The sequence below is a fragment of the Anomaloglossus baeobatrachus genome, chromosome 8 (genome assembly GCF_048569485.1).
Source record: "Anomaloglossus baeobatrachus isolate aAnoBae1 chromosome 8, aAnoBae1.hap1, whole genome shotgun sequence".
Taxonomy (NCBI): domain Eukaryota; kingdom Metazoa; phylum Chordata; class Amphibia; order Anura; family Aromobatidae; genus Anomaloglossus; species Anomaloglossus baeobatrachus.
This window is the reverse complement of record NC_134360.1, coordinates 219,933,209-219,960,133: the sequence shown is the minus strand read 5'-3', so window position 1 is coordinate 219,960,133 and position 26,925 is coordinate 219,933,209. Positions and strand designations below refer to the sequence as shown.

At 44.8% G+C, this 26,925-nt stretch overlaps 1 long non-coding RNA gene across 2 annotated transcripts; it reads left to right on the top strand.

The window, feature by feature from the left end:
- Positions 1–1,092: 1,092 nt before the first annotated feature.
- On the top strand, positions 1,093–26,925 carry LOC142249452 (uncharacterized). Of its 2 annotated transcripts, none has more exons than XR_012725053.1 (3): positions 1,093–1,217; positions 9,028–9,094; positions 26,729–26,925. It is a non-coding gene; the product is annotated as an uncharacterized LOC142249452 (long non-coding RNA). The 2 variants fall into 2 exon arrangements; XR_012725052.1 differs by lacking the exon at positions 26,729–26,925 and adding an exon at positions 9,982–10,353.

Genomic DNA, 26,925 nt, shown 5'->3' with positions numbered 1-26,925 from the left:
ATATGGACGTTGCCGAATATTTGCGGTATTCGATCATCCCTAGTTGAAACCGGTCCGCTCTTCTGACATTTTCCACTCGGAATACGTTCTGCACTTTACAATAAAAGTCAATGGGAAAACTCAAAAGATTACTGGGAGATGGACGGATTTTTTTTAGAGCATTTTGCTATTGTTTTTGCATGAAAAAAATTGTAGCTGTTTCTTCATTATTCAGTGGACTGAAAAAACACGACCGGAAAATGACAGTAAAAAAGACATCACAAACACCACGGGAAAACCCTATGTAAAAAAAAACACCAGCGGCTAAAACAGTCAGAAAAGCAGTAAATGACTGAAGATAAAACAATACAAAAGATAATACATAAAAATAAGTTCCAGAGTTTCCGGCAGGGTCTCCTGCTTGAACAACATCAGGCTCACCTGAGCTTAGAAGACGTCGTGTCCACGTAACCACTGAGCCAAAACTGAGTCGAAGTTACCAAGATGTTCAGGAATTTGGAGTTTTTTGTGATGGATTTGGAGAGTTTTTGCTCAATGTGCACAAACCCCAAGAAAGGATAGCAAACAGGATTAACAATGAGTTCAGACTTTCAAGTTTGAGGTTTTTTGGAACGGGGCAATTTTTGTGGCACCTGAGCTTAGAAGACGTCGTGTCCACGTAACCACTGAGCCAAAACTTAGTCAAAATTACCAAGATGTTCAGGAGTTTGGAGTTTTTTGTGACGGATTTGCAGAGTTTTTGCTCAATGTGCACAAAACCCAAGAACGGATAGTGAAGAGGATTAACAATAAGTCAAAACTTTCAAGTTTGGGGGTTTTTTGGAGCGGGGCAATTTTTGTCACTTTTTTAAAGTTAATCCTTTCCAAAAATCCTGAAAAACCTCTGCACAAAGTCTTAACCCCCTCCTCTCTGCACCTGGTCCTACTGGTCTTGTAAATGACCCCCGTGGACCACCGTCTCCGGCAGCACGCGGCACAGCGTATTCTCCGCACCGTCTATCGTCTCATTTCTCCTCTCTGGAATTTCACTTTCTGGATGTGATATTGGATGCGCTCAGCTGACTGACTTTTATCTTGTCATATTGATCCATCCATGAGTCTATATTAGAAAATGGAGTGTGGATCAGTAAAAGCTGCAGCCATTAGTGGAGACGGCGGAATCACAACAGCCGCGGCAGCGGGACACAGCGCGGAGAATCGTGCAATTTGCAGACAAGGTAAGTGACGAGGATAAGTGTCCCCTTCACGGCGACATGTTGGAAAACACTGCCGGCAGCGCTGACCCCGCGATCTCTCTCCACAATATTACATGCTCCAAGATTGATTTATTTTTCTTGAGATATTTTTTGCAAAAATTGATCTGAGTTAACGTTTTTGCTCCCAGGCTTTTCTCCCATTCTTTGTGTCGACTCATTTACCAAACAGCTCCATGAGATCAGCAGATCCTGGAGCAGAGAGATTGGTGATTCTACTGGTTACATCTGTTCCTCTGAAAGATGAGTCCCTCCTCGCCGCCACCGGTGGCTTTTCCAAAGGTCCATTAGGTGGAAAAAAAAATTAAATAAAATGAAAATAAATAAATAAATAAATATATATATATATATATATATATATATATATATATATATATATATATATATATATATGTTCGTGCCTACAAGTAGTATTCAACCCCCTGCAGATTTAGCAGGTTTACACATTCGGAATTAACTTGGCATTGTGACATTTGGACTGTAGATCAGCCTGGAAGTGTGAAATGCACTGCAGCAAAAAAGAATGGTTTTTTTTGTTGGTTTTTTTTTTAAATTGTGAAAAGTTTATTCAGAGGGTCATTTATTTTTCAACCCCTCAAACCACCAGAATTTTGTTTGGTTCCCCTAAAGTATTAAGAAGTATTTCAGGCACAAAGAACAATGAGCTTCACATGTTTGGATTAATTATCTCTTTTTCCAGCCTTTTCTGACTAATTAAGACCCTCCCCAAACTTGTGAACAGCACTCATACTTGGTCAACATGGGAAAGACAAAGGAGCATTCCAAGGCCATCAGAGACAAGATCGTGGAGGGTCACAAGGCTGGCAAGGGGTACAAAACCCTTTCCAAGGAGTTGGGCCTACCTGTCTCCACTGTTGGGAGCATCATCCGGAAGTGGAAGTCTTATGGAACTACTGTTAGCCTTCCACGGCCTGGACAGCCTTTGAAAGTTTCCACCCGTGCCGAGGCCAGGCTTGTCCAAAGAGTCAAGGCTAACCCAAGGACAACAAGGAAGGAGCTCCGGGAAGATCTCATGGCAGTGGGGACATTGGTTTCAGTCAATACCATAAGTAACGTACTCCACCGCAATGGTCTCCGTTCCAGACGAGCCCGTAAGGTACCTTTACTTTCAAAGCGTCATGTCAAGGCTCGTCTACAGTTTGCTCATGATCACTTGGAGGACTCTGAGACAGACTGGTTCAAGGTTCTCTGGTCTGATGAGACCAAGATCGAGATCTTTGGTGCCAACCACACACGTGACGTTTGGAGACTGGATGGCATTGCATACGACCCCAAGAATACTATCCCTACAGTCAAGCATGGTGGTGGCAGCATCATGCTGTGGGGCTGTTTCTCAGCCAAGGGGCCTGGCCATCTGGTCCGCATCCATGGGAAGATGGATAGCACGGCCTACCTGGAGATTTTGGCCAAGAACCTCCTCTCCTCCATCAAGGATCTTAAGATGGGTTGTCATTTCATCTTCCAACAAGACAATGACCCAAAGCACACAGCCAAGAAAACCAAGGCCTTGTTCAAGAGGGAAAAAATCAAGGTGTTGCAGTGGCCTAGTCAGTCTCCTGACCTTAACCCAATTGAAAACTTGTGGAAGGAGCTCAAGATTAAAGTCCACATGAGACACCCAAAGAACCTAGATAACTTGGAGAAGATCTGCATGGAGGAGTGGGCCAAGATAACTCCAGAGACCTGTGCCGGCCTGATCAGGTCTTATAAAAGACGATTATTAGCTGTAATTGCAAACAAGGGTTAGTCCACAAAATATTAAACCTAGGGGTTGAATAATAATTGACCCACACTTTTATGTTGAAAATTTATTAAAATTTAACTGAGCAACATAACTTGTTGGTTTGTAAGATTTATGCATCTGTTAATAAATCCTGCTCTTGTGTGAAGTTTGCAGGCTCTAACTTATTTGCATCTTATCAAACCTGCTAAATCTGCAGGGGGTTGAATACTACTTGTAGGCACTGTATATATATATATATATATATATATATATATACACTGTATGTGTGTGTGTGTATATATATATATATATATATATATATATATATATATATATATATAATATATTTATTCTTTTTTAATATATAGTATATATATATATTTATTGTGCATATATACATATATATATATATATATATATACCGTGTTGTGTGCGTGTGTGTGTATATATATATATATATATATATATATATATATATATGAGACCATAAAAACAAAAAGAAAATGTAGTGGTCACACCTTCCATTCCCCTCTTTCATCCTCTTCTTCCAAAAGTTGTAACTTTTTAGATTTTTCCTTCCGCGTCACCAGGAGGGCTTGATTTTTGGAAGTTGTAGTTTGGTATCACATCATTCATTTTACCATGTAATGTATGGAAATTACCCCAGTGAATTAGTGAAAAACAATGTTATTCCGCCATAGTTTATTGCATTTTGTTTTAACATTGTAAGAATGACCCGGAAGCCGGATACGCCGGGTCAGTACGATTACAGCAATATTGAGCTTATAAGGTTTTACGTTTTTGTGGTTGAAAAAATTGAGACATTTGTAAAAATACATTTTTTTTGTCGCCATTTTCTGAGATAAAAAAATTAACAGAATTTTATAGGTGGGTAGAGTACTCAGAGGACTAACATTTGATCTCAAAACCCTAATTAAAATAACCGATTTTTATTAATATTCATTGAAATTCCAAATATCCACAGACAGACACACACACATTGAGATTATTGCAAAAATAGAAAAATACAAAATGGATCAGGTTAACCTTGTGAAATCATGCAAGGAAAATGTGTATATATATATATATATATATATATATATATATACACACACACATAGAGGGAAGGGAGGGGTGCTATGATAGGCCTAGATGAAGGGATACCCTACCTGCCAACGGAGGGTATGACACCATAAGATACCGGGTGCCCCCGTTCCACGTCGACTTTCCCTCTCCATGACCCTAATATAGGGATAAGGTAGGAAATCCTATTTACAACACTGCACAAAAAAAGATAAAAAGGCAGTTATATTCCCTATACTGATTTCCACTCCTGATCCATAAATATTTTTACAACCATAAAAATTGTTAAGAGTGGTATACCCAAATATGATATCACAATAAACCTAGAGTCGTATCTCACGGAGCTCAGATAAACTCCCCATACCACTCCAGGCTCTAGAAATAATTGGGATAACCTACCGCTACAAAATACTGCAAAATAGGTATATAAATAAATGTCCCAATCACATTCAGGATAAACGGGGTAAAGATAAATCACTTCCCTGAAAAAGCATGGATCCAGGCCTGCCAGGCCTCAACACGTTTCTCCTCTCCCTTCAGGGGTTCATCAGGAGGCTAAGGGGAGACGGCAGCGGGTCCTGTTCAGTGACAATCCATGGCTGTAAGCCTGTAAGTCAAGATTTTGGTCTTACACACAGCACCACTCCCTCATGTGATAGCAACACTCTTCCATGTGATAGCACCACTACCGCATTGTTGTTGTTTGCTATCATTAATTTATGTTCATTGGGTGCATTAACGTTCTTGCCGGTTGCTGTCTTCTGTCATTTACAGCATTGCTCCGGTCCCCCTCTTCTTTCTACCTCTCTTTCTTGCCGGCTCTCGATGTGGACCATCACTTACTCTTTGTTATTGTAAGTCTCTAAGACACTTGGTCTGATTTTCATAGATTTACATAAAGAAAATGACTTCCGATCCACACAGAAACTCAGTTTCGGTCAGGTGACACAGGGGAGGACCGGGGCAGCGCTGAAAATGGCAGGAGATGGCGAATGTTCAGCATTTGAATGCGCACCCTGAGCATACAATACTGATAGCAGATGGTTAGTGAAATAAATTCAAACATTTTGGAGGGGTGGGGTGCATGACACTTGCTGCTTCTGACCGGTGTCCATTACCTCTGCTGCCAGTCATCAACATAGATGGATAGGGAGACAGGCAACACCACAGATCGATTAGCCAAACAGTCTCATTTACTCTATTCTTCACACTGTTATGACAGACATGGCCTTCCAGTCTCTCTTTGTGGGGTACTCTTCTTCATTCTATTCACCACTATCTCGGACCTCATCCTCAATACTCCAGGGTCTGCGCCTCCTCCACCCTTATTCCCCGTTCCTTCGTCTGCTTCGGGCCCCGGCGGTTTCTTTAGCCAGACGACTCTCTAAGCCCGCCGGGTGAGCCATAGGCTCTGAACCTCCAGAGGATACCATGAGGTTCCCTGACTGACCCTAGCACTGAGGCCACGTCCTCTCACTCTGAACCCACTTCTCGACTCCTGTTCCTCAGGAGCTACCTTGCCTTGCCATCCGCCCTGCCACCTGTCACTCCTCCGTTTCACTACCTATCTTATCTAAAACTCACTCTACCGCTGACCTAACCCAACAGTTAGATGGCGGCATTTGGTAACTCAACAGTCCTAACTGTACTACATACGGAACCTGCTCTTCTCTAAGAACCACTGAGATACTAACACACGTATTTATATTACTGAAGAGCACTTTTATATCATGGGGCTCTGCCCACCTACCACAGACACCAAAAAAAATCTCAAAAAGCTATATGTTCATATACCCTTCATCTGTTGAACTTGTGCCCTGGAGTGACACCTCCGGTTCTGCAGCATCGGCATCTATTCCGCTCTTGCCAGTGATACTTCAGAGCTGAGTGCCGGCGCATTCAAAGTCCTCTCCCGATGCGTTCTGACTGCTCGCGCTGTAGATGGATGCGTTTCTGCCGGAGAATTTCTTCTCAGACCTGTGAGTTATGAACAGCAGAATGTGCAGGTATTGATTCCACTTTTGATAAATATGAAAATCTTCCAGATGTTTTAGTAAAAATAATAAAGATTTGCAGTAAGTGGGTGACAAGGTGTTTTCTGAAGTCGTGAATCATTTTGACAAAAAAGCTAAAAAACTAAAAGGTAAAAAATGAATCAGCCACGAGTAAGAGAATTTAAAGGAACACGACCGATTTACCGGATTTCACTTTTAGTTTGTAGAAAATGTTTGTACATTCTTCATTTTCTGTTGATTTCTCAATTGATGCAAAATTCTGCTATCGGGGAGCAGTGCATTGTGGGAGCTCTGAGGTCACATGACTCTGTCGGGGCCAACACACTGTATCCCGATCCCGAGCAGCAACCAGCAGGATTATTTGCATTAACTTTAGGTGCAAATGGAGCAAAAACAAAGACAGCTCAAAATCAGCACAAAAATTAAAAATTCATTTACAGTGCCTACAAGTAGTATTCAACCCCCTGCAGATTTAGCAGGTTTGATAAGATGCAAATAAGTTAGAGCCTGCAAACGTCAAACAAGAGCAGGATTTATTAACAGATGCATAAATCTTACAAACCAACAAGTTATGTTGCTCAGTTAAATTTTAATACATTTTCAACATAAAAGTGTGGGTCAATTATTATTCAACCCCTAGGTTTAATATTTTGTGGAATAACCCTTGTTTGCAATTACAGCTAATAATCGTCTTTTATAAGACCTGATCAGGCCGGCACAGGTCTCTGGAGTTATCTTGGCCCACTCCTCCATGCAGATCTTCTCTAAGTTATCTAGGTTCTTTGGGTGTCTCATGTGGACTTTAATCTTGAGTTCCTTCCACAAGTTTTCAATTGGGTTAAGGTCAGGAGACTGACTAGGCCACTGCAACACCTTGATTTTTTCCCTCTTGAACCAGGCCTTGGTTTTCTTGGCTGTGTGCTTTGGGTCGTTGTCTTGTTGGAAGATGAAATGACGACCCATCTTAAGATCCTTGATGGAGGAGCGGAGGTTCTTGGCCAAAATCTACAGGTAGGCCGTGCTATCCATCTTCCCATGGATGCGGACCAGATGGCCAGGCCCCTTGGCTGAGAAACAGCCCCACAGCATGATGCTGCCACCACCATGCTTGACTGTAGGGATGGTATTCTTGGGGTCGTATGCAGTGCCATCCAGTCTCCAAATGTCACGTGTGTGGTTGGCACCAAAGATCTCGATCTTGGTCTCATCAGACCAGAGAACCTTGAACCAGTCTGTCTCAGAGTCCTCCAAGTGATCATGAGCAAACTGTAGACGAGCCTTGACATGACGCTTTGAAAGTAAAGGTACCTTATGGGCTCATCTGGAACGGAGACCATTGCGGTGGAGTACGTTACTTATGGTATTGACTGAAAACAATGTCCCCACTGCCATGAGATCTTCCCGGAGCTCCTTCCTTGTTGTCCTTGGGTTAGCCTTGACTCTTCAGACAAGCCTGGCCTCGGCACGGCAGGAAACTTTCAAAGGCTGTCCAGGACGTGGAAGGCTAACAATAGTTCCATAAGCCTTCCACTTCCGGATGATGCTCCCAACAGTGGAGACAGGTAGGCCCAACTCCTTGGAAAGGGTTTTGTACCCCTTGCCAGCCTTGTGACCCTCCACGATCTTGTCTCTGATGGCCTTGGAATGCTCCTTTGTCTTTCCCATGTTGACCAAGTATGAGTGCTGTTCACAGGTTTGGGGAGGGTCTTAATTAGTCAGAAAAGGCTGGAAAAAGAGATAATTAATCCAAACATGTGAAGCTCATTGTTCTTTGTGCCTGAAATACTTCTTAATACTTTAGGGGAACCAAACAAAATTCTTGTGGTTTGAGGGGTTGAATAATAAATGACCCTCTGAATAAACTTTTCACAATTTAAAAATAAAATAAAAAAAGAAATAACATTCTTTTTTGCTGCAGTGCATTTCACACTTCCAGGCTGATCTACAGTCCAAATGTCACGATGCCAAGTTAATTCCGAATGTGTAAACCTGCTAAATCTGCAGGGGGTTGAATACTACTTGTAGGCACTGTAGATATTTATCTTAATATCCTTTTACCCTTTAAAGATCAAGGATTTATTTGCTTTTGCGCTGATGTTTCTTCCTGTTAAGGGTGCTCTACACGCTGCGACATCGCTAGCGATAGCTAGCGATGTCGAGCGTGATAGCACCCGCCCCCGTCGTTCGTGCGACATTTGGTGATCACTGCCGTAGTGAACATTATCGCTACGGCAGCGTCACACGCACATACCTTGACAGCGACGTCACTGTGACCGCCGAACAATCCCTCCTTCAAGGGGGAGGTGCGTTCGGCGTCATATCGACGTCGCTGCGGCGTCACTAAGCAGCGGCCTAATAGCAGAGGAGGGGCGGAGATGAGCGGCCGGAACATGCCGCCCACCTCCTTCCTTCCTCATTGCCGGTGGACGCAGGTAAGAAGATGTTCGTCGTTCCTGCGGTGTCACACATAGCGATGTGTGACGCCGCAGGAACGCCGAACAACCAGCGGCATGCACCACCAACGATATTTAGAAAAGGAGTGAGTGTCAACGATCAACGATTTTAGACGCTTTTGCGATCGTTGCACGTCACTCATTGGTGTCACACGCTGCGATGTCGCTAACAGCGCCAGATGTGCGTCACTAACGACGTGACCCCGACGATATATCGTTAGCGATGTCGCAGCATGTAAAGCTCCCTTTATTTAAAGAGACATGATGTTTATCATGGTTACGCATTGCGGAACATTTTGTATTTGGAATGCTTTTGTCACGGCTCCACTGTGCGGAACATTTTGCATTTGCATTTGAAAATTCAAGTGCCTTGTGCACTTGCTGACATGTTCTCTTTCAGCACTAGGGTCCACACTGGTTTTGGGAGGTGCCTTCGCAGATGTGCCTCATTCCTGATGATTCCTTTGTTTCTTTATTAGGCTTGCTCTGTATGAACTTTGCTAGTTGAACTTCCTGTTTGCTCAGTGTGCTTGGCTCCGTTCTGGTGTAAGTATTCTGATCTTGGCTTCTGACCTCGGACCTCTTTCTGACCACGTCTCTGTCTGCTCCCTGAACTTTATACGTTACCTCCTGGCTTCTGACCTGGCGCCTTTTGCTGCACACGTCTCTGTCTTCTACCTGACCCTTATACATTACCTCCCAGCTTCTGACCTCAGGCCTCTTCCTGACCACGTCTCTGTCTCCTCCCTGAACCTTATACATTAACCCTCGGCTTCTGACCTCACAACTCTTCCTGCCCATGTCTCTGTCTGCTCCCTGAACCTTATACATTACTTCCTGGCTACTGATCTCACACCTTTTGCTGCCCATGTCTTTGTCTTCTCCCCGAACCTTATACGTTAACTCCCAGCTTCTGACCTCAGACCTCTTCCACCTTTTGCTGCCCATGTCTTTGTCTTCTCCCCGAACCTTATACGTTAACTCCCAGCTTCTGACCTCAGACCTCTTCCTGACCACGTCTCTGTCTGCTCCCTGAACCTTATACGTTAACACCCGGCTTCTGACCTCAAACCTCTTCCTGCCCATGTCTCTGTCTGCTCCCTGAAACTTATACATTACCTCCCGGCTTCTCACCTCGCACCTTTTCCTGACCACGTGTCTATCTGCTCCCGGAACTTTATACGTTACTTACTGGCTTCTGACCTTGCACCTCTTCCTGACCATGTTTCTGTTTGCTCTCTGAACCTTATATGTTATCTCCCAGCTTTTGACCTCACACTTCTTCCTGATCATGTCTCTGTCTGCTCCCTGAATCTTATACGTTACCTCCTGGCTTATTATCTGACTATCCTTCTATTCATACTGCTCGTAATGTCTAGCATCACAATGTTTTAATTTTTCTTCATAGACTTATCAGGGCTTGTTTTTTACAGGATGAGTTGTACTTTTGAATGACGTCTTTCCGTTTGCCATATAATGTGCAGAAAAATGGAAACAAAAATTCCAAATACGATGAAATAGTGGAAAAAAAATGCAATTGCACCATTGGGGCTTAAAATCTAAATTCCCTATCTGTATGTTTTTGGAGTGTGGGAGGAAACCAGAGAACCCGGAGGAAACCCACACAAACACGGGGAGAACATACAAACTTCTTGCAGATGTTGTCCTTAGTGGGACTAGAACCCAGGACCCCAGCGCTGCAAGACTGCAATGCTAACCACTGAGCCACCACAAGACTTAAGTGCTAACCACTGAGCCACCACAAGACTACAATGCTAACCACTGAGCCACCGTGCCACCCTTTCACACAGTTTCCTTGTAAGTTATTTTTTTTAATTAAATAGTAAGAAAACGAGACGTATAAAAGAAAGTTATAAGGTAAATGTTATCACAAAGTGAATGTCCTATAAACAAAACCTCAAAAATAAAGGTATAAATGGTAAGACTAAATAAATAGGTGATGGCTATATTTGGAAACAGTCAGCATGCAGGTTGACACTTTTGCAATGTTATATAAATAGTGGGTAGTTACTTATCTTACATCATAACAATGAACAGCGCCCAAAGTAAAACTGAGCATCCCGGAGTGCAAATAAATAATCATTGAGACAGCAAGGAATGCTGGGGGCTTTCAGCTCTGAAGGCTGTAAAATTCTGAACGCAGCTGTAGAGTCTAGTACAGGATGTAAAATCGGAAAAGATATTTACATTTAGAGCATGTAAACTGGAAATAAAGGATTAACAGATGCTTTCAAGAGTGTCACGGTCCTGTCTTCCTGAGATTAGTGACAGGTTGGACTCTCGTTTATCATCTGAAGCCAAACACTGCGTTTTTTTGACGCTGCGTTTTTGTGCATTTTTTTGCGGCAAAAACCGCACAAAAACGCACCCGCATCAAAAAAACGTGGCAAAACGCGTGCATTTTTTTGCTGCGTTTTGCTGCGGTTTTGCTCACTGCGTCTTTATGCGTTTTTTTATCAGTGAACAATGCCATTAAAAATTGTTGAAAAAAAAAAAAAAAGGTCTGATGTCATTTCCTTCTTCAATATGTTCTTCATTCTCAACTAGTGTATGCAATAGAGCAGACAGCTGCAGAACTACAAGGCTCAGCATGTTCCATACAGGAATGTATGCTGGAGGGAGAGGCAGAGGGAGCAGACCTACAAGGCTCAGCATCCTCCATCCAATAGTGTATGCAGGAGAGCAGACAGCAGCTGCAGAACTACAAGGCTCAGCATCCTCCATCCAGGACTGAATGCAGGAGTTTTTTGCCCCCAAAAAAATGACGTGGGCTTCGCCATATTTTTGTATGCTAGCCGGGTACAGAAGGCAGGTTGCCCCCAACCCCAGCTACCTATTTGTACCCGGCTGGGAACCAAAAATATAGAGAAGCCCTTTTTTTATAATTATTTCATGAATTTCATGAAATAATTTAAAAAAAAAAATGACGTGGGCTTCGCCCAATTTTTGAGTCCAGCCGGGTACAACTAGGCAGCTGGGGATTGGAATCCACAGTGCAGGGTGCCCATGCTTTCTGGGCACCCCCGCTGTGGATTGCAGTCCTGCAGCCACCCCAGAAAATGGCGCTTTCATAGAAGCGCCATCTTCTGGTGCTGTATCCAACTCTTCCAGCTGCCCTGATGCCGGGTGGCTCGCTGGGTAATAATGGGGTTAGGGCTAGCTGTATATTATCAGCTGGCCCTAAGCCCGAAATTCATGGTGTCACGCCAATATTAGACATGGCCACCATGAATTTCTAGTAAAGATTAAAAAAAAACCACAACACACAGAAAAATATTTTTTATTAGAAATAAAACACAACACAATTAGTGACTGCATCTTTATTGAAATAAAGAACCCCCCTCCGCAGTAATCCTGGGTCAAGGGTCCCGCGCTGTCCAATCCGGATCCAATATCATCTGATCGGTTTGCTGGAAGGCAAAGCGATCAGATGATGTGTCAGGTTCTAGGGGCTGAATCACATCACACATCAGCTGATTGTATAAAAGCCATTTATACAATCAACAGATGCATCGGTGCAAAAAAAAAAAAAAAAATACTCACTTATGTGCTGATTACCGGCAGCTCCTGCAGCGATGGGGCGGGAGTCTGATCCCGTCCGATCGCTGCAGCAGCTGCCGGTAATCAGGGATGAAGTCTCCTGACGCATCCGCTGATAGCTTAAACCGGCCGGGCGCCCGCGTCACCGCGATACTTACGATCAGCTGATGCGTCAGGTGACTGCATCAGGTGATCCATCGCCAGGTCCTTCATCCATCGGAGGTGTCCCGGCCGTCTGCAAACAGCCGGAGCGGCGATACCGTGAGAGGAGATGGGAGCGGGCATGGCTCCGGGAGTCTTCAGACAGGCGAGTATGAATTTTTTTTTTTCTACTGTTCACTTTTGTTTTCGCAGCCGCTTCCACCTCCCGCCCAGACATGGCGCCGCACGGCAGCATACATGCACAGGATGGGAGGTGGAAGCGGCGGTGACGGTACCGGGAGGATTCACGCTTCTGTGTTTACTGACAGAAGGAATCCTCTTCCTGTACATGTCACTTTACTACCCACCTCCTGCGTTTATAGCTGCGTTTTTGGTCTTAGAAACGCACCAAAACGCAGCTATTTGCGTTTCTCATTGCGTATTTCAACATCCCATTGCACTCAATGGATGAAAAGCGCAGTGAAAAACGCGGGAATAATTGACATGCTGCGTTTTTGTGTCACCACAAAAGCGCAGCTGAAAAAAACGCTGTGTGCAGACAGCAAAAATGAAAACTCATAGACTTTGCTGGGGAAGCAAAGTCATGCAGTTTTCTGAGCAAAAACGCGCCCGAAAACTGCGCAAAAACGCCGCGAAAAACGCACTGTGTGAACTTACCCTTAATGTGTGTTTTTCTTAGGCAGTTGAAGGGTTAATGTCAGTTCTCCTTACTAGCAGTAAGCTCATTAACCCTGCCCAGGTGTTTCCTCTGAGTACCACTCCCAGTCTGGATAAAAACCCTCTGCTGCCAGCAGAAGGTGCTGGTTGTTCAGATCAGTCTGTTCCTGTTCCTGTCTGATGTCTGCGTGTGTGTTAGTAACCTGTGTTATTACCGTCTTTCTTTAGTTACCCCTCCCTGTACACTTTTTGTTGTTCCCTGGTGTACATCTTAGGTGTGCGTGAGTTTTGGTTGTTACCCCTGTCAGTCTTTGTTGGTGGGGTTGTTTACTTCTATTCTTGCCCTCCCCCCGTGAGGTGGGTTGTGGGGTGGGTCTTACCATTATGTACAAGGATAGGAGATAAGGAGACGTTGGGGGCCCAGACTTCTCTACCTTTAAGCGTACCTCTAGGTTGAGGGAAAGCCTAGAGTACGCTTAGTCTGTGGGCCGGTGTAGGGGTTCCCTTCCAGTCACCTCCCTTTCCCTGTCACTCATGTGACAGAGGACCTGTCACTGGGGACATATGTACAGTGTTTGTTCATACTTTATTCCTTCTGCTCACCTTAGCATCAGCTTTTTGTTTTTTTAGAAACAGTCATCCGGTTCCAGAGATATGAGGATGTTTAGTTATTACTACTTCTATGGTCTTCACTAAGAAGGTGTGGCTCACAGGCTAAAGACACGTCCCCAGATAATTCCATGAACCACGCCCCTTTGTGAAGAGTAGGGAAGATTAGCACTAAATAATAAGACCCATATCTCTGGAACTATATGTCAGATTTATATATGACAAAAACCGTAATACTCAGGGGAGCATCGGGGGTCAAATAAGAGTAAAATCTGCCCCCTTTTGACCTGGTGACAAGTTCTCTTTGAAGAGGTGAAAAGCGAGTTCAGCATCAGTACATTTAGGGGTGACAGTGTGATATGTGATGTTCTTGTGCCGAGGAGCCACGTTATGGATACATCACTATGAGCTTGATGGGGCCGATACTTCATCAATCATCCCTTCTGAGCCATCAGACAGCAGAGAACGTGTACAACTTTGAGGAATATACGGCTCACACTGTTTCTCCAATGATATCTCATGAACATGAATCAAAGCCAAAATCAATAATTTCTAAGTGATTTTGCAGCCTCAGACAATTTTCTATGCATCTTTGGTGGCGTCCCGGTGTGCGCTCTCGCTTGAAGCATCTCATCTGGTGAAACAAAGAGGGAAATAACCGCCTTATTGTTGGGATCTTTAAGCTCCGAAGCTTATCCTGACGGAGTTCTACCACGACCTTTGCCATCCGCTGCTGACCTCTGACCTCTCGGTGTTTTCATCTCGCCCGGTAGGACATGTTTGGGTTTTTGCCTTGACAAGAAACACCAGCAGGATACTCCAACTCCTGAAGATATTGTCGGAAGTTAGTTTTTTTTTATTCTTTACTCGCTCTTGACGTAAATGTCTAAATATATTTAATTGTGAGAAATCCACCCCCAGCCGCGTCCTTCAGGGAGGCCGCCATCGATCCTGCGCAATATCAGCGGCCTGCTGTATTCTGCGTAATGTTTCCATAGCTGCAGACGTGGAATCGTCTATGGGATGGAGAAAACAAAAATAAATGATATTCTGAGATTAGGAATAAAAGTCAGGAACAGATCCAACAAAGATTAGTTTCACTCGGTGAATTAGACTTTTCTGCATTAACAGAGATCTATGTAATAAGAAGCCCACTATATAAAAGAATGTAATGCCTTGTTTTACCTGCAGGGGCACTGCAGGGACTTTGAGTGCTTTTTTCGGGTGTATAAATGGAGAGAAGGTTGGAATCACAGGTGTAAGCATCTTCCGGGTGACTCCCCGATGTTCTGGGAGATTAGGCTCGTATTGTTAAATCCGTATATTACAGGATAGCCATTGACTTTTCTCTTTTTAGTAAGAATTTAATGCCATCTTTTCACATGTCCCTGCAAATTCTTCCCTCTGTTTCTCTGCATTAGTGCTCCTTAACACGGAACACAAGAGTACGCCACTTTAACCTCTGATAATACGGACAGGATAAAGGCAGGACTAAGGCAGGACAAAGGCAGGAATAAGGCTGGACTAAGGCTGGACTAAGGCTGGACAAAGGCAGAACTGAGGCCGGACTAAGGCAGAACTAAGGCAGGACTAAAGGTGGACTAAGGTATAACTAAGGCAGGAATAAGGTAGGACAAATTCTGGACTAAGGCAGGACTAAAGGCCACATTACATGCTGCGACATCACTCAAGCGTTCTCGTTGGGGTCACGGAATTTGTGAAGCACATCCGGCCGCTGTAGCGATGCCGTTGCGTGTGACACCTATGAGCGATTTTGAATCGTCGCAAAAACGGTCAAAATCGCTCATCGGTGACATGCCCCCCTATTCTCAAATATCGCTGCTGCTCGGTGTATGAAGTAGTTCATCGCTCCTGCGGCGGCACACATCGCTATGTGTGACACCGCAGGAACGAGGAACCTCACCTTACCTGCGGCCGGCCGCAATGAGGAAGGAAGGAGGCCAGCGGGATGTTACATCCCGCTCATCTCCACACCTCCGCTTCTATTGGGGCGGCGGTTCGGTGACGCTGCTGTGACGTCGCTGTGACGCTGAACGAACCGCCCCCTTAGAAAGGAGGCGGTACGCCGGTCACAGCGACGTCGCAGGGAAGGTATGTGCGTGTGAAGCTGCCATAGCGATAATGTTCGCTACGGCAGCGATCACACAATATCGCATGTACAATGGGGCGGGTGCTTTCGCGCTCGACATCGCTAGCAATTGCTAGCGATGTCGTAGCGTGTAAAGCGGCCTTTAGGCTGGTCAAACACCTTGGATGCTGTCATCCAGCCGCTACCTCTCCTGCTGAACCCTCCACCTCCCTAAAACATGAACGCTTTGGTCATTTGTGTATATCTAGCAGTAAGTTACTACTAGAATCATTTCGTGGCACTCTAAAAAAAAAATCTAACAAAAAATATTGGACATGTTAAAATGCAGCATGTCTGATCTCTCTTTTCCCCAAAATCGGCTACCCAAAAGTTGGGAGGCCCCAATATACAAGATATTAGGACGACTCCACTGAAATGAGCTGGTTTGGTCAACATTAATATGTGTACGAGCACCTCAAAGAGGCTTTCTGGTGATGGGTTTCTGGCCTCTGATTGCCATTTTTAGATTAAAATAATATAATCAGATGTTATTGACCCTCCTCTGATTCAGGTGTTTGTTTCTGGCTACAGCACTTAACACAGTCGGATCAGCAGAGCCCCTGAACTCAGTGATTGGCTGCAGTGGTAAACATAGGTTGGACCAGGGGAGGGTGATCATCAGGATTTTATTATTCCAGCCCAGTGCTGACCATTAAAGACCAGGCCAGTTTGCTACCGTAGCTTCACTTTGATTTGTTTCTGGTTTCCATTCTTTCCTATCAATATGTATTTTGCAAAGGTATCAGCCGTGGTAGCAGATATGTCAGGGAATGGCTCCTTATGCGATTCTCCATTATGTAGGTGCAGTTTGATCCTGCAGAATAAATTCTGTCCTCAGTCTTTGGAAGGAAAGTGAAGAGGAGGCATCCTCGCTTCCCCAGGAGCCGCTCCGCTAACACTGACTAATGTCACCGGCAGCATGTGTCATAAATATTAATACCGTACAGTGTGTAATGCCGCATGTTGTGATGCATTTTGATGTGTAGATGATGCCAGAAGATTCTGAATATTCATTTTCATTGTAAGGCCGCGCTTTTGTCTCCCCCGAAGCTTTACATTGCAACCACAGGACTCCATGCAAATAGAGACAGAGACTGTAAAAGATGGAGGAGGATGGTGAGGAAACACTGCAAACACACATTCTGATATCTCAACTAATATTGACATTATTTTCCATTAGATTTCTTCCCCAACAATAAACAGATGTGACACGCCCAACTCCAGGGTCGGGGGTACTCGGAACCGGGCCGGACTAGTCCAGGGACATCAGCGGTGGTGGGGGTCTGGCTCCGTGACCTTGGCGGTGTCTTTTCTAATAAAGGGGATGATGATGGGAGTTGTAGTTTTGAGATAATTAAAGTTTGGGACACGGGTATGAGAGGGAGCCGCCGCCGCGTAGTGTCTCTCACTGCTGGTGCTGATGGTGCGACGCAGCTAGGATGTTTCAGCTCTCCGCAAGCAGAACTAGGCCCCAGGGAGGACCATGGTGGTTGTACAGAAGGTGGCGCTGAGGTACAAGCCGACTGCAAGTAAAGAGTCGACACAGGAGCTGTGGGTCAAGTTGTTTATTCACCGATTGTCTTTTATGCCCGCGGGGTGCCGGTCTCCACCAAGATGGGCTACAGGCGATCCCGAACTCTTCGGATCCCGGTGCCGGTATTGTGACTGGTGGGCTCTTTCTCTATGTGCTCTCTTGTTGGAGGGTCCCCGTGACTTAAAGCTACTTGGGGTCCCCTTCTTGTGTGTAAAAGTCCTGGTCCGTTCGCAGGCAGCGTGAACCTGTAGTGGGCTGGATCTAAGTCTCAATTCCCAGGCTCTCTGTCCTGCTGTGCCCCGGACACTGTGGTGGGAGGAGAAAACGTGGACTCTCCTCTCCCGCTATCACCTGTGATCAGCGGAAAGCCAGCCATCACCTGCAATCTGCCAAGAAGCCAGCCATCACCTGCAATCTGCCAAGAAGCCAGCCTTCACCTGCGATCACCGAGAAGCCAGCCATCACCTGCGATCAGCGGGAAGCCAGCCCTCACCTGCGATCAGCGGGAAGACAACCCTCACCTGCGATCAGCTGAGAAGCCAGCCATCACCTGCAATCTGCCAAGAAGCCAGCCTTCACCTGCGATCACCGGGAAGCCAGCCATCACCTGCAATCAGCAGGAAGCCAGCCATCACCTGCGATTGGCCAAAAAGCCAGCCATCACCTGTGATCAGCCGAGAAGCCAGCCATCACCTGCGATCAGCCGGGAAGCCAGCCATCACCTACAATCACCAGGAAAACCCCTCCACAGGGGCGATGAGGACATGAGTTGCTACCATAACATCACAGTGGGACAATTTGGTAATGCCTTATTCTTCCAAAGGAAATCAGTGAGCATAGATATAACCTGTTTTTAAGACCAAAAACTGATCTTTCCAATATGGAAATCCTTGTTAAACCCCAATAGCGATTTTTCCAAATGCAATGTTCCATGTGTATCTGTGCAGTCAATGACTTCTCAGATGCTGGATTTTGGGGTTCAATGTTTTGGATACATCTACTTGGTGCTATATCCCTTCTTTACCAATGATCTGTCAGTCGATGAACATTTCTCTGCTTTTCTAGACGTGCCCTATAATCCAGAGTGGTTGATAATTCCTCACTTGTTGAGCGTCATAAATGTCAGATTACGGGGAAAGCGGCGTGTTTTTAGCATGGATTTTTCATTACATTATATTCTCATAAATTGCTGAAATATTTTGAGATGGAATCCAATATTGCGAATCTGTTTTCCCCTCCAGTCGGAGAGACATTCATGCCGTTATGTATCCGGCTCGCCCCCCGGGTAAGCTGCAATCATCCGAAGTGGTGGCTGGTCTAGTGGATTAATAGGCTGCGATGGTAAGTGTTGAATATTGCTAGGAGAAGCGTCCTATTTATCAGCTCAGTGGTGAGCGGGATCCACTTTACGTAGGCAGTTTATAAATAATTCTCAATAAAGATATTTAGGAACCTATTACTACCCCGCTGTGCTACACCTCTAGAAAATATCAATAGGCACGGAGGAAAACGGGGCTTTTAGACTGGTTTCCATAGGAAAGGTAGGGGGAAGGTTATTACTGGTAACAGTCAATTAAAACTTTTATTAGCAGTAAACTGCGAGAGCTAATGGCGATGCCAGCGCTGGATAAAATAATTGTCACAGTTAATTCTGAACTCCTTAATAATAGTAAGCGCAATAGAAAGCATATTACACGGCCCATATCCCTCCTGAGTGCCTGAGGTCTGAATGACTAGTTATATGCCCCCTGAGTCAGATAAAATGCAGATTACTTCTTATCGGAGGCGCAGTTTTTCACGTAAGGGAGGACGTGGAAATGAAAGAGTCTTCCAAACCCGGTTTTATCCCCGGATACACCGCCGTCAATGTAATTATTGATTCCCCAACTCTTGAGAGCATTGTGGTCCGATTAGTTTCATCTCGCGTGAAAAAGTTACTCAACTTCTTGTCTAGGGATGGATGGATAAATTGGGGCAAATGAAACGGCATCTGTCACCTCATAAATCCGTCTTGTGATCCTCAACACCCCGGTGGGAACGTAAATGTCACTTTTTTTTTAAAAGGGTCTACATGCCAACGAGGAACAGCTTCTTCTGGAGCAGGAGTTTGCTTACAGAGAGGCAGACATACTGTGTTAATGAGCCAATGAAATTGTAGACTTTTACGAGCACCTGCAGGATCCCTCGTGATTGTCGCCACTGCAATGATTGAACTCCAAAGTTACAACCAACCGTACGCACAGGAGATGCACAGTTACAAGATCTAACCCTCAATAAGCCATGGCTGCCTTCTGCCGTGAGTAGGGGCTCCATCCACAGCTTTATTGGGTGGGATGTGGTTTATCAAACGCTGCCTTCCCGATATGTATCCTTCTTGACTCTTCTCTCCAGTGAATGTGAAGCCAAGATACAGATGCATCCACCCTTATCATTCTGCAAATTCTGAGGATTCCAATAGCTAGAAATGCAAATTCAATACATTTTGATACAAACACAAATAGACTAAACAACGCCCAAGAGAGTAACACTTTTGTAAGGGGTTTTTAAAAATGTGCAGTTGCTGTATGAGCCTGCGGACTGCTGAAACATCATGTGCACACTGCTGATTCCCCGGTATTTTCCATGCGAGTAGACGCCCACGTGACCGCATGTATATGATTTGCATATTTGTGGACACATGCAGACTAGACTTTTTCCTGCTTCTTCCCTTACAGCATTGAAAGAAACTAGTCAACATGTGACCGCAAGTGGAGTACATAGAGGAGCTGATAATTTTTCTTTTCAGCCCAGAAAACTCCTTACAAACTGCTCATTTCATGGCATTCATATCAGGAAATTGAGCCAATAGGAAAGAACATCAATATCACGGACCCTCTAATATATGACATTGCATGTTCCCTTTCATTCCAGAATATCAGGCTGTTGGATAAACCTCCATAATTGATGAGAACCTGCAACTGAGGAACCATCTTCCCTGTTGTTGTAGTTGGACCACCAGATTTTCTGGCATGTTGTCAGTCAGGTCTGTCATCTCCCTGTGCTTCACTAGGTTTTAAGCCCTCTTGTTGGTCAGGTCCATCATCTCCCTGATGCTTCACCAGGTTTTCTAGCCCTCTTGTCGGTCAGGTCAGTCATCTCCCTGATGCTTCATTAGGTTTTAAGCCCTCTTGTTGGTCAGGTCCGACATCTCCCTGATGCTTCATTAGGTTTTAAGCCCTCTTGTCGGTCAGGTCCATCATTTCCCTGATGCTTCACCAGGTTTTCTGGCCCTCTTATAGGTCAGGTCCGTCATCTCCCTGATGTTTCACCAGGTTTTTAGGTATCTTGTCCGTAAGGTCTGTCATCTCCCTGATACTTCACCAGGTTTTCTGTCTCTCTTGTCGGTCAGGTCTGTCATCTCCCTGATGTTTCACCAGGTTTTCTGTCTCTCTTGTCGGTCAGGTCCGTCATCTCCCTGATGTTTCACCAGATTTTTGGGCATCTTGTGGGTAAGGTCCGTCATCTCCTTTATGCTTCACCAGATTTTCGGGCATCTTGTCGGTAAGGTCCGTCATCTCCCTGATGCTTCACCAGGTTTTCGGGCATCTTGTGGGTCACGTCTGTCATCTCCTTGATGCTTTTTTCAGCTTCTTCTTTGTTCTCTGTTCTGTTTCTATCTTGATCCATCTCTTTTGAATATGCTCTTGGCTTTTCACACAAATTTGTATTTTTCACTGGCCATTTCTCCTTCGTTCACATCTATCCTTCATCCATTTCATGTTCATGGATTTTTCTCATGCTCTTTCCTCTTAGATCCTTTTGCTTCCTTTGTATGTTTTTTTGTCTCCGTTCCTCCAAGTCAAAGAATTTTTCTTCTATTGATAGTATTTAGAGATGAGCAAATAAATTATAGTAATATTGAATTCTCCTCGAATTTTACTAAAATCAGCATTCGACAAAATTCACTTCTGGGCCAATTCAACAAAGTTCTGCCTGCCATTATTTTGAAGCATAAAAGGCCATTGGGAGAAGAAAATTAAAAAATCCTTACACTCACTTTAGCGCTCACATCTCCAGATCCTTTACTACTCACCACCACCAGTATGGTCATGGCCACATCTGATCCCTCACTGATACCGCTGATATCCACAAGTCATAATGCCATGACTGTCCATGCACCTCTGCAGAATCCTCCTGTGTCTCATTAAAGCCTTAAATCCCAGCTCAGCTTGAGAAGCTCGGGAATTCCTTGTTGACCATAATCAGTGGATCCAGTGTTGACCGGACAGCTGGCGATGAGTAGCAGAAGGGCTGGAGAGGTGCGCGGTTAAATGAGTGTAAGAATTTTTTCATTGTTTTTTTGCATATTGCGTTTATTGTGTACTGGGGTGTGGAGGGACTCCAGACCACAATAAGAGACTTTCAATTTGTGGAGAATGTCTGTGACCTGTTCCACAATGTACACCACTGTATTCAGCTGCTGTAATTTTTGTGACCTAATCTATGGTTCTAGATCAAGATGTAATGGAAATGTTCCCTTTATAAGATTCTAGATTTTATCTTTAGTGGATATTACTATACGTTACAACTTTGTGTAATAGGTTGTAAATAACCTTACCATTTCTGCAGGCTAAATGCTTTCCTTACAACCTCACCATTTCTGCAGGTACAATGCTTTCCTTATAACCTCACCATATCTGCAGGCACAATGCTTTCCTTATAACCACACCATTTCTACAGACACAATGCTTTCCTTATAACCTCACCATTTCTGCAGGTACAATGCTTTCCTTATAAATTCACCATTTCTGCAGGCACAGTGCTTTCCTTATAACCTCACCATTTCTGAAGGCACATTGCTTTCCTTATAACCTCACCCTTTCGCAGACACACTGCTTTCCTTATAACCTTACCATTTTTGCAGACACAATGCTTTCCTTATAAGCTCACCATTTCTGCAGACACAATGCTTTCCTTATAACTTCACCATTTCTGCTGGCACAATGTCTTTCTTATAACCTCACCATTTCTGCAGGCACAATGCTTTCCTTATAACCTCACCATTTCTGCAGGCACACTGCTTTCCTTATAACCTCACCCTTTCGCAGACACACTGCTTTCCTTATAACCTCACCATTTCTGCAGACACAATGCTTTCCTTATAAGCTCACCATTTCTGCAGGTACAATGCTTTCCTTATAACCTTACCATTTCTGCAGGCACAATGCTTTCCTTATAACCTCACCATTTCTGCGGGCACAATGATTTCCTTATACCCTCACCATTATTGCGGGCACAATGCTTTCCTTCTAACCTCACCATTTCTGAAGGTACAATGCTTTCCTTATAACCTCACCATTTCTGCATTCACAATACTTTCCTTATGATCTCACCATTTCTGCAGGCACAATGCTTTCCTTATAACCTCACCATTTCTCCAGGTACAATGCTTTCCTTATAACCTCACCATTTCTCCAGGTACAATGCTTTCCTTATAACCTCACCATTTCTGCAGGCACAATGCTTTCCTTATAAACTCACCATTTTTGCAGGCACAATGCTTTCCTTGAAACCTCACCATTTCTGCAGGCACAATGCTTTCCTTGTAACCTCACTATTTCTGCAGGCACAATGCTTTTATTATAACCTCACCTTTTCTGCAGGCACAATGCTTTCCTTATAACCGCACCATTTCTGCAGGCACAGGGCTTTCTTTACCCCTTTTCCTCACTATAAATGTGGATTTGGACTCCGGTCTCAGTCTGATGACTAACCATCTGTGCACAACACGTTCCAGCAGCACAAAGGAAGGTTTCCGGAAGCTTCTGCTGCACCGAGGGCGTTGGACAAATCCCCCAGGAGATCCCCCCTTTTCACTGCTTCATCACTGCATTCCCACCTTCAACCAAGATATAACAAGTCTGACTTACAAAACTTCTGCCCGGACATCAGTGAATCAAGTTGAAATAAAAATAAGTTTCGTATTTGCTAGAATCTGATTTTTTTTGCATTTTGCTTTGCTCCAAATCAACAGACCGGGTTCTGGCTGTCTGCCATTTTGCTGGATTCCTTTTAGTGCCAGGAAGAGGAAAAAAAAAATTATACAATGCTTCTCCTTGTCCCTCACCTGTTCCAATCTGCAGCTCCGTCCGACTCCAGGCACTTCTCAGGGGGTCTTGGCTGCTTTGGGCCGACTTGGCCTTAAAACAACATCATAGTCAGGCCCAGAGGTGCCGAAGAGCCCTGAAGAGTCACCGGAGGGAGCAGGTGAGGGTCGATGAGAGGGCCGGGGAGGGGGAGATTATATACTTTTAACCCTACATCTATCATGCTCTTGAGTTTGGAGAGACCTCAGAGGACAATAAAGATCTTTACATGGCAGAATTGATTGACATAAAAAAAATTAACCCTCCGTCACATACAATATCGGTTCTAACGAGTTCACATACAATGTGACTGTCAGGCGCAGGCTAGAAAAATACCTATAATGTCTAATGTTTGCAATTTCAGTGCTCTAAAAGTGATCAGTGGCCTTCATAGGGATGTAATAAAAGAGACTACACATAATCAGGTGCAAAAAAAACCCATTTACTTAACATAAAACTAATAACTCTGAAATACAAACATTTCAAAACTCCCGACAAATAGTCCCCAGTTCGACTCTGTCAAAAAACTCTACAAAGAAAATTTATGGAAACAAACTTAATTTTAAGGTACCTTAAGCACTATTAAACACATATTCAATCAGAATTAGATCCTGAAGTTTCCCCAGAAAAATTACACTTGCAGAGCATGTGATGAATAAAAACATAAAATACCAACCTTATTGAGTGTGACGTGTTCACATACAATGAGCCTGAGAGATTAGCGCAGTTATATCTGTCCTCCTGAAGCTCTGCAATCCAACTGTGGTATGAGGTTTCACAGAGCTGCTAGATACAGGAGACTACCTGGAGGGAGGGGATTTCCTCACAATCTGGTGAGGAAGGAGAAATGAAAGCAAAAGAGGTGTGCCTGTCAGGCCTATTGTATGTAACGGAGGGTTAAATGTGAATCAAATTTTGTAACTGAATTCAATCTGCACAAGTGTGGTCAGACTCTCCGGTGGAGCCCACGGGCACTTATATAGCATCTCTCTATATTGCTTTTGTAGCAAAGAGGGATATGGGGTACTCGGTTCCGGGCAGTGTCTCTATTGGGAATGTCACGGTGGTGGCCATTACCCGGTTTCGTGCCCTGGGCCCTTTTTGTAATGGGGGATATTTACAGGGGATTTGTGAATAAAGTTATTCATGACGCCACTTGCGGTGATGTGCTATTACTCACAACAAGTTGGGCTGCAGTGTGTACATCAACCAGGCCAAAAGCTAATGCTCTACCAGGATACAGCGAAACCCCCACTAATGTGGAAGCATCACAGGTGCAGGAAAAGCAGATCACACACACACCTCCATGGAATGGAGGGGAGGCGAATTCTAGATGATAAAACTGCATACTAGTGGCTTGCAAAGAGCGCTGTTCACATGCAGATGGCACAGTCACAAACCCGCAGCCTATTAGGTGACGCCCTTCTATTAGATCAGGCGGGCTGCCAAGCCGTACCCCACTGTGTATCATGCACGGACAGACACTCTACATTGCAAGGCCCAACAGAAAGGGGCCTGGCTGTATCCTGTACAAACAAAAAAATATGAGGTTTTTGTTGGTGTTTATGGCCATAAAACGCAAGCCTACACCCTCGTCACGGGACCTCATGTCTGTAGGTCCCTACACTAAATATAAAAATAGCAACAAAAAGAGGACATTGTCCTCTTTTTGTTGCTATTTTTACACTTGCGGTGATGCGGCTAAGTGTAGGGACCGCCGCTGCAGGTTTTGCTGGGGCTGATAGAATGTGCAGCTCTGATGAATTGGGACGTCCGCAAGTAAGGTACTACCCTAGCAGGTATATGGTGCAGTGGCCATCGGAAGAAGGAGTCCTGACAGGTATTCAGTGCAACTGGTTTACTCACTTAACTGGTTGTCCCAGGCCGGCTGGTTACAGCTCCAGGTCCCCTTCATCCCAGTGCCAGTCTGGTTCTCTGGTACCTTCTTTCCCTGCACCTGTCTCTGGTAAGTGGGATCCCATGGTATGGAACACTGGGGGTCCCCGGTTTGGGGTTTGTCCACCTCTGTCCACCTGACAGTAGCGTGAACCCTGTGGGTATGGAGTCTCTGGTCCTATCCCCGACTCTCTCTTCGCTACTGAGTCTTCGGATTCTTTAGGGTCAGCAAGGTCCTTGATGGTCCCCTTTGCTGTGGCAGGTGTTAACAGGTCGGCTTGAAGCTCTTTCCTGTCCTAGGGTCCTGTACCCCGTCGGTACGTAGTTCTGGGAGTAGTTCACCGTACTTCACCGGCAACCACCTCTCCTGGGTACCAGGTCACCGGCAACCTGAGTCAGGATGTTGCTCAGTCACACCTTCCACTTCCACTGTCAACTCACACACTGACTACTGTCTAGTCTGCCCCTCCCACCTGGTAAACTAGTGGACTGGAGTGGCTCCACCTCTAGGCGGCCATCCATGGTCCCACCCTAGCTAGGTACCATTGTATGGGGGATTGTTGGGGAAAACTGGCATTACCTGGGTTTTTGGTGTTACCGGCACTGGGGTTCTGGGTTCCTAAGGGGGTAGGCCCTGCATCCTCATGGTCTCAGTGGTGCTACACTTTGATTAGAGGTGTCAATACTTAATCGTCAGTGGCATCAAGTACATTGTAGATGGAAGCTCTGCTATCCATCCTCACATCCAGAGAGATATTCTGACCACTCTTATCTTGTCTGTGCCGTGGCCTGATATCTTGCCTGTGCCGTGGCCTCTGAGCCCTTATCTTCCCTTCTGGCTTCACCTCTGGGATTTCCAGTAACATATAAAAGGAAAGAAGAGCAGCACTTGAGTCTAAACATAGCCTAATAGCAGAAGTAAAGAGAAAAGGTTCTTGCCTTAATCAGCCATTGTGCAGAACATGAGTCACTAGTTAACAAGCAGAGTACAAGTCGTTTGCTTCCTTCAGATAAGACGCGGCGGAGGAGCACTGAACCGCGGCAGACGCCGTATTGATTAGAAAATGCTTTTTGTTGTAAGAAGTATTTCAGAGCTTTTCATCACACAATGCAACAAAGTAATGCGGTCTAAGGCGAAGCTGAGCGGCGGCTTCAGGGGATTGGATCGGAGACTCTTCACCTGGCAGACACAAAATACACCGGCAAATATCACATCCAATTTGTACCAATTTTTGCCATGAACTGCACCATGATTGTCACAAAGCATTGCATGCGCCAAAAGTGGTCAAAAATGGTTCTTTTTACACCAAGCTCCGCCAAGAATTGTAGACACTATAGAGAGAACATGGTGTCTGTGATGGTGTGATATTGTGGGTTATGTACCATCTTGTGTGGGTTCATGTTTTGGGCGTGGTGGTCTGTCTATTCGATATATTGTTTGTCCTGTTAAGTCAGGTTATATCTCATTGAAGTGCTTCTGTCCCTAGGTCTTGGGAAGGGGGCCTGGAATCCACCTAAACTCTCTGTTTACCTGGGGGATTAGTCATTCTGGGTGAGACTTACAAGAGAGAAGAAGCAAGATTGAACCTCTGAGAGAAATGCTGAGGCTTTAACCAGCACCCCAGAGAGACTGTGAGAAACTCTGATTCCCTGAAGAAGGACTGCTGGAGGATTGTGACTGAAC